Source organism: Ailuropoda melanoleuca, chromosome 6 (genome assembly GCF_002007445.2).
Source record: "Ailuropoda melanoleuca isolate Jingjing chromosome 6, ASM200744v2, whole genome shotgun sequence".
NCBI classification, from domain to species: domain Eukaryota; kingdom Metazoa; phylum Chordata; class Mammalia; order Carnivora; family Ursidae; genus Ailuropoda; species Ailuropoda melanoleuca.
In genome coordinates this window covers 39,322,231-39,337,092 of record NC_048223.1, presented here as the reverse complement: position 1 = coordinate 39,337,092, position 14,862 = coordinate 39,322,231, and the positions used below count along the sequence as shown (strand labels likewise).

Here is a 14,862-nt window from a genome sequence, read left to right as displayed (position 1 = left end):
GGACATGGAAATTTTCATGGCATGGTTTATGCTAGTTATTTATTTGTTGTCTATTCATGGGGTTACTAATTGCAGCTGGTGAAAGTTGATTTTCTCCTCTTTAATTTATTGTGGGATGGGGCGTTCATTGCTCCAGATCCATAGTTATTCAGCGTCTTCGTTTTAGAAACTGAAATGCTGGATACTGTCAAAATGAGCTTTGGCAATTCTATGCAAGCATGTACAACTATAATTTTGCTTCACATTAATAACAACCTAGCAAAGAAGCCCAGAATCAAATGCCTTGCTCTCAGCTGGGGGCAGAAAGCCAGAGTGATATATCTTGGCTGGTGACCTATAATGTTGGAAAAGTAGGCTCTACATTCACTCAGGAAGGGTGGGCGGTATTCCGGAAACGTATCCCCATTCCTTCAGGTTTCCTTTTTTTTTTTTTTTTTTCCCCTTTTGGTAATGTGTGCCCCGAGACAATGAAAAAAAAAATGAATTACAGATAATAAAAATAGCATATTTCTAGAACAAACGGGAAATGCAGCGGTTTAATTTCTTCGGATGTCAACTCTGTTCCCTGCCCCACGCCCTACCCTGCCCGGGTTTCTGCGGCACCGCTGTGAGTCTAAATTGGTGCTGGGGTGGGCAGCGGTCTGGGCAGTCGCCCGCAGGGAGTCCACTTGGCGCTGCACGCCCAGGACTTTTGGTCTTGTTCGAAGCCGAGAATCTCTGAGAGCTTGGAGGCTACGGATTCATTTGGGTGGAGTGAGGTGTTATTATTGTGGGATATTCTCTGCGGAGTTGGCCGGGAGAGAGAGCCGCGGAGGAAGGGAGTGAGCTGGGCTTGGGCAAGTGTCCGCAGAAGTCGGAGGTGCCCCCGGGAGAGGTATGCCGGAGGGCTCGGGCACGGGGGCGGGGAGCGGGGAGCGGGGAGGCGGTGTGGAGGGACAGGGGACAGCTTGCCAGTTTTCCCTCTGATTAATGACGCTCACGCTAACGCGCGTGGCTCCGGCGCTTTGTCTCCAGCCTCGGGGCTGGCGGAGAACTGCCGGGGGAATGGATGGCACTGCGCGCGGTGCGCACCCGGCAGGTGCCCGCGCTCGGACTCTGCCAACTCCGGCCGCGCCCAGTGGCAGAGGTCCTAGCCCCCGAAGTCGCCCGGCCCCGGCCGGCTCCCGGGTGTGGCGGTCCAGGGGGCTGGAGGCTGCAGCCGGGGCGGGGACGGATGCGGCCGGGGCTGCGGGGAGGAGCCGGGCGCGTGGGAGGGCAGGGACTAGCGGAGGGGCAGGCGGCGGAGGCGGGGAGGCAGGGGCGCGGGACAGAGGGACGGAGGCTGGCTGGCTCGGGGTGGGACGACAGAGTGACAGAGCAACGGACAGGTGGGAGCAGTTAGCTTGAGTCGGGGAGAGCAGAACGCTGAGAAAGAGAGGCAGATAGAAAGAGAGAGCGGGAGAGAGAGGGAGACAGAGGGAGAGGGCGCGAGAGGGAGAGAGAGAGAGCGGAAGAGAGCGAGAGAGCGAGAGCAACACTCGCGTGCACCCTCCCCTCCAGACGCCCTCCGCTGTCCGAAGGAAGCGGCCCGGGCACTGAGTGGGAGCTGGAGAGCTATGCGGGCACAGAAGACGGGAACAGGGATCCTGCCTTGCTAGTGGGACCGAGACACGCCGAGGGACGGACAGATCGACACACGCACGGACTGCCAGCCGGCACGAGTGGCAGCTCCGAGAGCAGAGCGCAGGAGAGCCAGAATCCAGCGCTGAGCTGCCCGGCTGAGCGACAGTCAGGCAGACGGACGTGCGGAGGGACAGACTGGCAGACAGGAGGCGGGGGCTCGTTCACTCCCTAAGCCAACCCGGCAGAGAAGGCGGCGGCGGCGCCCCCTGAGCTCGTCCGGAGCATCAAGCAGCGGGGGCAGCGGGGTCGCCAGCCAAAGCCATCACAGTCGCCGAAGCCGCGCGTGGATCCCAGCCGCCGACCTTGCAGAAAGCTCGTTTTACTAGCAGTTAAATAAATCGACCAAAAAAACCCAAAAAACAAAACCAAAAAAAGCCAAGCCAAACCAAACAAATCCAGCCAATTCAATCATTGAGAAACAATATTAATAAAAACCAAAAACTAAATCAAATCAGTCAAGGCACCAAGACGCTGGGGGGATACCCACTGTTCGGTCAAGGTAATAATCAAGGTCTTCCGACGTGAACATTGCACGTCTTTTGTGATTTTTTTTTCTCCTCTTTTCTGCCTTATATCTGTGTTTTTCTTTAGATTTCTTTCTCATCTGTATTTCTCCTTCATGTTTGTAGAAAATTGTTGATGTTATACATGTATTGTGTTTTTATGTTTCATCAAAGGAGGGGTAGACTCCCCTCCCCCAGAAAGGCTGGAAAAGAACTGAGAAGGGCAGTTCTTTTCATCAGAGAAGTCTACAGTGATTTATTCAGGTTTCATGGTAGAAAGTTTAGGACCCTCTTATTTCATTTGAAAGAGAACTATGCAAGAGGCAAAAAAAAGTTGTAATCAGTTTGTTGTTCTTGTGGGACTCAGGGTCTGGCTCCCAAGGGCTTTGGGGGGAAAGATGTTACCTTTTATTTTTACATGTTTGAAATCTGTGTTTCATTGCAAACTCCAAACTTAATGTCCTGTGTGTCGGGTTGTAAATATGGTGGTGGAATTGAGTTGTATCGATCATGTATTCAGAAAGTTTCTTAGGAAGAGAAATGGACTCAGTTAATGTGTATGCATAGAAATAGAGCGGGAGTGGATGTGGTTGCTGACAGCTGCAAGGCTGAGTACTTGATCACCTCCTTAAGATACAAGATAAGGACAGAGTCCAAGCCTAAAAGGAAAGGCAAAGGAGGCATTGAAAGTTACAAAGGGATGGGAAGCTAGTAAGCACAATGCAAGGCTGGTAGAAATCATTTCTTGAGAATGTGTTTAGAGTGCAGATATCCATTTTGATTTCTGATTTTTAAAGGCTATTGGTATGACACTTTAGGCTCTCCAAAAACAATGACATTCCCCAAATTTGAATGAATCTGTACAAGATTTTGCTCAAATGCTGAATAATTACAAATGATTCCCACCTCCTCCTAACCTACTTTGGGGATCAAAGTCGCTATTATTGTTTTAAGAAAACAGAAAGGGAGATGACAGGAAATCATTTTTCTTTTGGTAAAAGTTAGAAAACCTTTGACATACACTTTAAATAAATGCATCTACTCTTTTGATCCTCTATTTATGTCACCATGGGACTTGTGTGTCTTAATAGGATTTTAGTTGATGTCATTTTCACAATGAGGCAGTCGTTTGGAAGCCAAGAGCTCTAGCTATGTGCTGTTCAAATAGCCAAATAATCTAGTGTTTTGGCAGTAATTGCTTCTGCTGCACTCCTAACGTGGATCACATGCGAAAAAATTATATATGCGCTCATTTCAGGTTTATATGGATTTGTAAGGTATGTATTTGTGTTTGATCCTGTATTTCCTTTCTTATCACATTCCTTCACTTCTTTTTATCATTTCAACAAACAATATTTTTTAATTTTCTGGAGAATGAGTTTAGGATATTTTTTAAAGAATACACTTCATCACAAAAAATGCAAAAGTCTAACCTCTTACTGTCCTTGCTTATCAATACTATTTGTTTGCTTTAAATAATTTGGTTTATATGCAGTTTTTAAGACATTTAGATGCTATGCATTTATGGCTCCGTTTCTCTTGACATGGTTTATGTTATTTGATAAATAATAATACAAATCAATTGCTGTAGGTGAACGCCTACTTAACAGAATACTTGGTTTAGGTAAGGCATATTTAAAGAAACTTCTACAGCTTCAGAAATTGACTTTGAGCTTCTCAGTGACTTAATTTCACTACACACTGATTTCTCTTTTACAGTATTCAACTCAGAGACAGGTTTGTGTGAGCTATTAGATTTGCAAATTGCTGATCTCCCAGTGACTTTCCCTCTTAGATCCCAGCTGAGTATGGTTACCTTGAGAACTGTGGCATTAGCCCTATTAGAGCATGCTCCACTGGGGAGTTCTGTGCTGTCTATTTTTAATGCTGTTTAATGAAGGAGGGAGTGCCTCACTCAGCAATAAAAGAAGCATGATGGAAGACAGAGCAGTGCATGGTTTTGGATACTGGAGAAGGATATATGAAAAGGTACAGACTGGCCATTGGATATGGTAATTTTAATTAGTCCTAATGTGTTGTACTAACAGAAATCAATTGATTTTAGTGAGAGAATTACACATGAATAGTCTGCTATGTGTTTTCATAATCCTCTTCAGTAATTCTTAGAAAGAAGACTCATTCATTTGAATGGCTTAAAACTTAAAGGAGATATTAACCAAGGGGTTGCTGCACACATACCATTTTTCATACAAGCTGTCAGATTCTTGGATGGTGAGAAGTGCAGAAATAATTTCAGATTCATAAAATACTGTTCCAGTGGAGGGTTTGGAACTTGTAAAATGTTTTGGGCATAAAACAACTAACATCCTTCTAAGACATTATAACTTGAAGCTCTGCCTTGTGAATTTTCGTTTTTCTTTTATAAACTTGGAGTCTGTTTCCAGAATTGTGGCAACTAAGTGAAGCGGGAAGTTTTGGTTGAACTTGGTAGAAAATTTGAGTTGTTTTCTCTCCTTATTTTGAGATAAGCACAATAGATTTATCTTACTGAAGGTTAGGTATTTTTAAAATGTAGATAGCAGAAGCAGCACTAATAATTTTTGGAAAGTTATAATGAGGGGGGAAATATCTTAATGTAATAGTGCGTAAAACATAAGAAGCCATCTGTCTGCAACGTTTGTATAATGTAGAACACCTGTCTTGAGGTAGACAGTGAAAACGTTCAATCAGAAAGGTCTCTGTTATTCATTTTCATATTAACAACATGCTATATAATCAGGTTATATCTTTGTTCAAAGTGAAGCTAATTAGACAAATGCCTAAGTAGTTTAAAAATTAATAAACATGAGAGAAAGTGAGAAATTTTATTAAGTGGGGAAGTGAGTTATATAATTATTGTTAAATAAAGCTGGTAGAGCAGTGTACAGAGTTTTTCTAGATTTTGCCAATTTCTGTGAAGAATAAACCCCCCAAAATAAACTACTAAGAGAAATGTATTGTAAGGAGTTATTCTAATTTGTTGGTATTGTTGTTTTCTACTTTGTACTTCGGGGGGGGGGGTGGAAATAATTACACACTGGCTGTAATATTGCCCTTAGTGGTCATGCTGTTTGAACCACAATGCTGATACCTTTCTCAAGATTCTCAAGTCAGTGGGCATTCTCATCTGAATTCAATGTAAATTTTGTCTGTGGACAAGATAATGATAAGCTACATGAGTGGAGTGTGGAATGAGTCAGCCCCTGAAGACACGATGTACAACATAGACAGAAGTGAATATGACTGAGGATTCTCATTAGGATTGGGAGACAGTTTGAAGTCCATAAGGTTGGAAATTGCAAATGAACCGTTTGCATATAAGTTAATGTAATTCAGATCTGCTTTGCGACAAGGGTAGGAAAGAATGTGGGGCTTAAAAATGATGTGGACAGGGAAAGTCATTTCTTCAAATGGTAAGTACTGGCATCATTCTAACTGGTACCATGGGGTGGTAGCTTGTTTAGAAATTTGTGACTTTCTAATCAGAAAAATAATTGTCTCCCTTAGAAATGCATTGTGTCACCTGGAAAGTTCTGGACACATTTTAAGTCAGTGATGAACTTATAAAATACAGACTTCCTCCCTTTAGACAAAGGATCTTTATTTTTTAGGGAATCTTGTGGTTCCAGAGGCTCTATGTTTCCGCTGACTTTGCTTTCTTTTGTTTTTCATTCTAACATTTAAAGTTAAATATGATACATAATTTCAAGCAGTGCTATGAGTAGGTGCTGAAGGACTATTGAAGGTAAAGAATATTAGCAAGCTGTATCTGACTGGGTTGTTTTTCTCAGGCTATCTTTGCTTCTGAGTGTTAGTTTCCTTTAAGGTACATTTATGCCAAGTTCTAATAAATTTTTTTTTTAGTGTCTTATTTAAATTAATTTTGCTCATTTTGGGTTAAACTTCTACCTGGATGTTCACAGGATTTATTATTTACATTTACCTCACAACCATTTCATTGCCTTGAAAAGCAGATATAAGCTGAGATACAAAGTATTTAAATTATATACAAATATAATATTCTTGATAAAAAATAAAGTGCTTGGGATGGAGCATCAAGTTCGTTTAGGAGTTTTTAATGTTTGGTAACCTTGTTACCTTTTGGCCTCAAAGTCCCCTGTAGTCTGGTGATGTTTTCTTAAGGTATAAAATGCCCGTATAACATTTTGAATATACCTTTCTCTAATATTACTGGAACATTTCTGCATCCCAGGAAATAGCTGTGCAGGTAAACCAAAAAGTGAATTGAAATAATTATACCAGGAAAATAGAGAGCATTTTGAAAAAAACAAAAGGATTGGCTTGAATACACCAAATTGTCTCTCTACTTTCAGACGGATTCCTTAACCATTATGTTATGTTCCTCTTTTCTAGCTGCCAACATAGAGCTTAGTGTTGCCAGGTAGAATGAGTGTTAATCACTAGCCGTGGCCACAGTAGATCAATATTTTGAATTCCTCCACACATTTTCCCAAGGACATTTCTTCTGGCATTTTTTTATACCCTCGCTTAATGTACGTGTCCATGCCACATATTATATAAGATTGTTCTGAGTCTTATAATCAAGGGATGCCTATTAGGATAAAAGTGCAGTTTCAACTTACTAAAATACTGAAAAATTAGTCCAAAATTGTCTCACTCAAGACACTTATTCATAATAAATGTATGCATTTTTAAAGTAACATCCTTTACAATTGCTCCTTCTGTCTAGCAACAAAGAATAATGTCATTTTATCCAGGTGAAGGGGAGAGAGGACCCATTGGTAATCATCCCTTTTAAGAACAGGCCTCTTAATCACATTCTCACATTTCGCATTACTTCAAAATGACACAACAGTTCATAAATTAGAAATCCACCGTGGATAACACACAAAGTATTGAGATCTCGCTAACAAAATTACTTCTGCAAATAATAACATTGGTTTTAAGATAAATGAAAATAAAAAATATGGTTTTATGAGTGGAAAAATTCGAGATTTTTAATAAGAAAACAATTACATCACTTTTTATTTCAAATATTTTGTCAAAGTTTGAGATTTATTTGACATATCGTGGTTGATGTTTCCACCCAGAATCACGTTGTATAATATGCAATCTTTTTTCTGCAGTGCTGAGATATATTCACAAAGCTTATCTACCGAGATAAACCAGTAATCTCTTCCTGATACCCACACAAGCTAGGAAATAAGTCCTTGTGATAGGGACATCCAACAGAAGAACTCGGTGAATTCTTAACTAGACTTAGGGCAGGAATGCTTAATAATGGATGCACGGTTCCTTACATTTGTATGATCCTCAGTGGATTCTTTATTATGCACTAAATACTTGAGATAAGAAGAACTGTCTCTAGGGAAGTGGAAACCAGATGAGCAGCTTTTCTTCTAATTGCTAAGATACAATACTCACTTTAGAACATTCTCGTCCCTGGAATCATACTTCAAGGAAAAAAAATGCACGTTGACATATTTTGATCTAGTTGAAATTAAGAAGCAACACCAATAATTGAGGTAAAATGTTTCAACATCTTTAAAGAACAAAATGGAACATCAATTTCAAAAAGTTTTAAGGTTCTAGAGGTCCAAATATACTATCCCTTGGCTTGTAAATCAGAAGGCCTAGCTATCCTCTAACTGTTCAGTAACTTGAGTTGCTTTCAGGTGCTCTCATCACTGTGGCAGAGGCCAAAAGAATCCAGCCATGGGTCAAAAGAGGGTGAAGGAAGGGCACAAAAACTCCCTGGAATCCAGGAGCTACCCATAATTGTTTAACTGTTATTTGTTCATGAACTCAATAGGAAAATAAAGAGCTATTAAATTGCTTTTGGAGCTTTTATAAAAAAGTATATATTAAAATGTTTCTAGAAGCACAAGCTAAAATTCTCACACAAAGTTCTAATATTTTTTGATACAAAAATATCTATCCTCTGCATGACATGTTTTTCTCAGCTTTTTGTCTGTTAAAATGTGAGTTTGGTGGAAATCCCAGCATTGCTGGCATTTGACTCAATTTAATCACCAAAGAGCTTTTGGACAGAAAATGAGTAGATTCTATGTGAGTATGTGACAGAATCAGGATTTCTGCAGCATTTGCAAGCTTCAAATACTCACTGGCTCTTTACAAAACTGTTTAAAAAAAGGAGAGAGTTGTTAAAAAACAAAAGAGACTTTGATTAGAAATATGGCACTTTATTTTCTTTTTTTAGAGAAAGAAGATTGAAATTTATGGTTAGATGATGACTCTTTAAGCCAACATAGCAGACAGTTGAGTCAAAATTGCTATTGAATTCTGCAAATTAATTAATTGTCAGGACTTCGCAGCCGTATCTATGATCCTATTTCTTTTATCTGGTTTATGGAATGATCAGGTAACACTTTTAAATTACATAGTTTCATATTTGTTTATTTTAAACTTGCTTAGATATGTTGGTATTATTGGAATTTTAGGAAACCGCCAAATAACTGGCATAAGCATTAAGATGAATTCAAAAATCCCACTGCACACAGCTAGCTTGTATTAAAGATTCTTCATTTTTTTTTTTCACTTAGGTGATGATTTAACTTTGGTCATGGCAGCTAATTCCTTTGTGAAGATTAAAATCTTTCTCCAACCCTGAAATTTCCACATAATCACTGACAGAGTCCTGGAAAGATAAAATAATAGAGCGTGTGATCATGTTGGGCATACACGCATTGCTCTCTGCTTAAGCCCAGTTAGACACTCTAACTGGACACCTTCGTCTTTAATTACTATTGTAATTATTGTCTTCATCCACAACAATGGATGACTTAGTTTTTAGTGGGTTTTTTCAACATCAAGAGGTAAGGGAGTATACATACTTAAATGTGAGAGTTTATGTATTAGAACAATTACACATATTCTGGGATGAGGTTGTCAATATCCCTCCGAGAGAGATTATTTTATTCCACCAGTGACCATAATGTCTCCTTTTTTTTTTTTTGTTAGATAGGATATCAGGAGCTCTAGACAGAGAGTTGTTTTTAATTCAGTGGAGCTTCCGATGGAAAGTCGGGTTGAAACTAACAGAGGGGATGTATACCAGAGGTGTGCTGTGAGCTTATCTGGGAGGGAGCCAGTGATTGTTGTGTGCGAGGAAGGCAGGCTTTCCCGCGGAGCCTCCATGGGGGTCTGCAGGTTACAGATATGTGCAAACTTGGACTGAAGTAAAAGGTCTGGGGAAACAAGGCCTAAATATGGTGTTGTATTCACATCTTACTACTCCACAACTTACCTCCGACGCAGTTTAGCAACTGAACAACCAGTCCTGGTGTCTGGCTTCTGGGTCTGAGTAAGTAACAGTGTGACGGTGGCCATGACTCTAAACCTCTCCACCTGTCACAGTTTCTGCAGGTAAAATTGTGAATGACACTTGTCCAATATAAACAAATTACTAGCTACACGGCTTTAGCAATTTAGTGAATTCCTCATTGCTTCGATTTTTTCATTTGTAAAGTCAGATCAGGCCTACCCGGAAGGATTGAAGCAAAAACAGGCCCATAGGTATTATGCATTAAAAAGAAGCTATCATCTTTTCATATAAAAACCTGTAGAGATTTAACCTCATTACGTAAAGGAGACAAACTTCCCTTTAAGATTTTGTTGTTGTTAGCAATTTAGAGTACAGCTCTCTTTTTTTCCTACCCTGTAACGTTTTTGGTGGTTAATATTGGAGACTAGCTTTGCTCTTTTTCCGTGGCTATGAAATATGGAAGGCCAAGCCAAGGTCGGAGCTCCTCGAGGAGTGTATACTGCAGAAGAATCCTGATATTGCACAAGGCGGCCACCTTGTGTCAGTCTCTAAGGGAAGGGGTGGCCCAGTTCAGGTTTATCTACAAAGTGAACATATAGATATTATTTCTCCAAAACAGTTCAGCTGTGTCATTGTTACCATCTAAAAGGGATGGCTAAAGAACAGAATTGTTGAACAAGAAGGGGTTGGAATGGCTCTGTGAAGGAATAACCTTAAATCCTGTGTTAATGGGTGAAAGCTTTTAAATGGCCGATTTGGAACGGCACGGGACGTGGAAATATTTTGAACTGTCTCTGAGACATTAAAGCAAGTGTTGACGCCTTGGGCTTGCCGGTCAGCTCCCTGGCACCCCACAGAAGGCTTTGGTTTCTCAGCACTGAGAGAGCTGTTTGGGCTGAGTAGCTGATCTGGCCTCTGATCCTGAAACATCTGCTCTTCCTGCTGCTGAAATGAATCATTTCTGCACCCGTGTGAAGGTGGCCAGAGGAGGGGAGAAACTCCCTTCATAACTGGGGTTTAATCAGTGGGTTCCCCTTTCAGGAAATGGGATGCCACAAGGCATATTCAGTGCAAGAGAAGGTGAGCCTTGCAAAGCAATAAGTTCATCAACTAATTGAGCTTTATTTTCTGTTATAATTTGCATATCAGCCATTCTTCTGAAGGAGAACACACTCAGAAAGTTATCTAATGAAACTTCTCAGAAAGTGTATGAGAATAAATTTATAATCCTTTGGTATTCCGATATTTGCTGAAAAACAAACTAAAAACAAGGAAAGGGTAGACAGATTTTATATATATAATATATTTTATAGGTCTCTCTATCTATATATGATGTCCATCATATATATATATCTTATATATCTTGTCTATCATATATATGATATATATCTACGATCGGCATATATCTGTTTCTATACCTATAACTAGAATCTGCATAACGCACATTAAGGAAAAAGTAATTTGGCCCCCAAACATTTCCTAATACATTTTTCCACTGTCCTTAGCAGTTCTTGCTTTCACGTGGCAGATATTTAATTAAAGTTTGTTGAATTAAAAATTGATCTTTATATTGTTGATGGCATCTAATATTCAGGACTTAAGATCAGCCCCCCAGTAAAGTTTTAATTGTATTTTCCCCCTAAAGTTTCAGCCTAGTGGACTTGACATTCATCTTTCTGAAAAAGAGAACAAAGATGTGCCCTTTTTCTTTCTGAAAAAGAGAACAAAATTGTAACTGAGCTCAATATTGTTTGGGCTGTCACAAAGGAGTCCCTTCAGATCTCAGGCTGTGATGTGGGTTTCTACAGGAATACAAGACCCCTAAAATTTTAGTCCACTTGAACAGAAAACATAGATCACCTTTCCATCTGCATGCAAGGGAATTAAGATCAGCACTCAGTGAATGTGGTCTTGGGAGAAGGGATGAGGCAAAGGCAGGTTCACAAGAACTTTCCAAATCACTGGTACACAGAACTAGTGACAACTCATGTTTACTGGACAGGTGCCTGTGGAGAGATTAACCATGTTGAAGGTGATCCAGGATGTGGGGAGAGGATTCACTCCTCTAAAGGCTGAGTGAGCAGGCCAGTGCTAGATTAGAAGGCAGGGGTGAGGAAGGGTGGGAGAAGCCAATGTGGCAAACTGGGGAGGGGGGAAGCCTCCAGTCCCCACTTCCTCCCGGCCCCGTAGCAGCTCTAACCAAGCTCTAGGAGGGGCTGCCTTCTCTCCCTGCTGTATGGGAAAAGGAGTTTGGGGCATGGAGGATTTAGAATTCCACATATACACAAAATTCCATGCAATATTTTATTATTTACCATTGCTGACTCTCCTGGGATAAGATTATGGCCCCGATGCTTATTCACAAAGAAAGTTAACTAGGCCTCTTTCTGGAGAGTACTCTTAGCACCCTTCCAGGAGCAATTTGGGACTTTATCTAAGAACTAGAAATGATTTCAAATACAATTGTGGTAGACTTGTGATTTGTACACTTTGCAGATAAAACCAATAGCTATATCCAGCAGAAGGCCATTTGTATAATCAGAGATTCGCCCGACGGATCTAGCAAGAAAGGAGAGCTCTAAAATCAATTCTCCTAAAATCACTGGAGAACATTACTTCATTGTTTCGACCTAGCTGTGAAAATAGATTGATTTTGATGCTTTAAGAAAGGCTGAGGGAATATCACTTGTTTTATCATTTATAGATTAGATCCTGGGGCTTAGGCAGAAATCAAATGGCTTGCACTGGTCTTCAAGGAATTCATAGCAATGAGAAGAACCCAGACCTGCAACTTGAAAGAATTCATCTATTTTACCCCAAGTCTTGGTGAACTTTCCTAATGTACTGAACTGATAGAAAGCCAACTTTTGGTATTCCAGATGTAATACATTGTAAACATTCAGGAAATCTAAATGAAAAGAATGTGATATGTTTCTGTACTTTTTAGGAATGTACTGAGTGGCCATTTGTGGAGGCAATCTGTACTTATTTCTGTATTGATTAGGTCATTAGTCCCATTTGTTCGGCTCTGCGGGACTTACTTCACTTGGCTTGCTCCTTCTCTCTGGACTACCTCACTTCTCCAGGCAAAAACTCTTATCAATAGAGAGATCCAAGATTTCTGTAGTTCTTCCTGTATCATTTGCTGATGCCACAGGGACAGTGATAAGAAAAATCAATATTCCTCTATTGATGCTGACTTTACCTTTGGGTCGTTTTTTGATTGAAAGCCCCTTGTGGGATTGTGGTTTTGGAAAACTAATTAGCTCAATAATTTTACAGTAAGTGTTAACTGATACTTATAAGCCACCTCTTGTGTGAAAGGGACTTGTGTGCCCATGTGATGTCCACACCAATCTACCCTCGGTTGTGATCACCGCTGTGGCAAAGTTTCTGTCCCAGCGTACTCGGGAATTCTTGTCTAAGGAAAAAGAAAGACGTCTATTTCATCCTTCTTTTGTTTCTTCTTTGTAATCTGGTTTATGCTGTCATATGTAATAGCCATGGGAAACCCAGAGATTTAGAGCTAACCTAGAGATTAGTAACTGAGAACCAGGGGCAGTGAAAGGATATGTGGCTGGGCCATGGCATAGAAGGAAATAGAAATTAATTTGTAAAGCTGGTACAGAGTGACTGGAAATCTGTCTGTCTGCATCTCTAATCTGTACTTGTGGCTGCCATTTGAGACAAGAATGGATTCTCAGCTCCTGATTTCACCTCTGCTTGGGACACACTTTCACCTCATGTCATTGAAAGGATATAGGCTTGAGGTCAAGGTGACCTAAATTTGAATGTCATCTCTGCCTCTCACTGGCCTGGCCGGCCAAGTTATCTTCAATTTTCTTATGACAATATTGTGGGCAGCAATACTGAATTATTATACGTAAAATATTTGCCACAAAATGGAAATGTTATCTCTTTCCTGCTTTCTCCTACAAGGACTGTTTATCCATTAAAACGTGGAAACCTATAAGTACATGTGTAATGAAATTATATATCAATGCTTGTTTTGAAAATAGTATAGAGTTATAGATTGAGTCATTAAGTATTTTATCTGTCCACGGATAACTGAAAAAAAAAAGAAAAATAAAATGATTTTGAGGGCTGGTGGGATTCTTTTGCATTGGCTTTTATAAGATGTTAACAATATATATCACATAGTTAAGGAAAAGAAGTAAAAAACCCCACACAACAGCACATCTAAACATGTATCTTTACTCACCGTCCAACCGTCTGAAGCAATGCTATTTATTTAAGGGACCCAGTGGTTCACACTTACATAAAAATAGATACCCAGGGATAAGTGATTAAGTGAAAATATTAATAAAAAATTTTGAGTATATAAATGAAAAATGATTTTGAAGATACTTATTAAGTTATAAGCAGAGTTTAAAGAAGAATTTTCTTTTTCTCTCTCTCTCTTTTTTTTTTTTTTCCTAATGGATTCACATGGTTTGGGCTTTTAAATAAATGCATGCTGCTGGTACGCTTTTGTTGCGATTCTTTGTGGTGAAGGCATCTCAACTTGCTCTGCAAATAAGTGTTCTGGGCTATCCCTCTGTCAAGTTGGGGAAAAGTGCTACATTGTTTCCTCATATGCTGCCTTCTGTCCCATGGGAAGGAGCCAATGCCAGGTGCATAAACCTATTGTCAGTCCACCTGCCAACAGGTATTTATGCAATTACTGATATTGAGGACGGAATTATCCACTTTTACTGGTATGTTCCCCCTGAAATTATCTTCTGGAAAACTTGAGTTAGAATTAGCCAGTGTGCCCTTTTTTGCATAGACGGTCCTCCATTTGTTTTCTACCAAGTCAGCTGCAGACACCTGGAGGGCCGCACCCTCGGTCTTTGCCTGGGCGTCCGTCTGTGTTTGGCACAGACGGTGACGGTTGCTTTGGGCAGATGTACAGGATCAAAGTGGCCTTTTTATCCTCCTGCCCTCAGGGAGTCCGTTTCTCAGATAAAGGAAGTGGTGAGGTTAACAGAAATTTCCGTTTACCCTGAAATAATAGTGAAGTGCAGCAGGTATGAGAACCCTATTTATTAATTATTTGTCAAAGGTAATGGCTTTGTTAAGTTATTGTACAGAGAAATTTAGGGACGATGCGTACTTTTTAGCAAGTGAATGTTTATACTGTATTTTGTGGCTCGAAGGAAACTAACAACCAAAATAATCTTATTTATTTTCCCATTTAGCTAACCCGAAGAAATGGAAAACCTTAGAAGTACTATCTATAGGTAAACATATGGATTTATTTGATAAGCAATATATTTTACCTCATATACGGAGAGGATTGCTCCAAATTTCTTAACCTGTGTAATTTATCATATGCATTAGCTAGGCTTACTTGGAGAAATATTGGCCCAGGCCTAGGGATTACCTGTAATTTTATTTTGGGGAATTTTTTCTGAAGAGAGAACAGAA

General features: G+C 40.1%; 1 protein-coding gene across 15 annotated transcripts in view; it reads left to right on the top strand.

Moving 5' to 3' along the window:
- The first annotated feature begins 526 nt into the window (after positions 1-526).
- The window catches only part of ARPP21 (cAMP regulated phosphoprotein 21), a 151,699-nt gene continuing 137,363 nt past the window's right edge, over positions 527-14,862 (top strand). For 5 of the 15 annotated variants that reach the window (XM_019794567.2, XM_019794566.2, XM_019794565.2 and 2 more), the window contains exon 1: positions 980-2,161. The gene's annotated coding sequence lies outside the window, so the exon portion shown is untranslated. The other 10 variants (XM_019794564.2, XM_034662268.1, XM_019794558.2 and 7 more) reach the window with 7 other exon arrangements.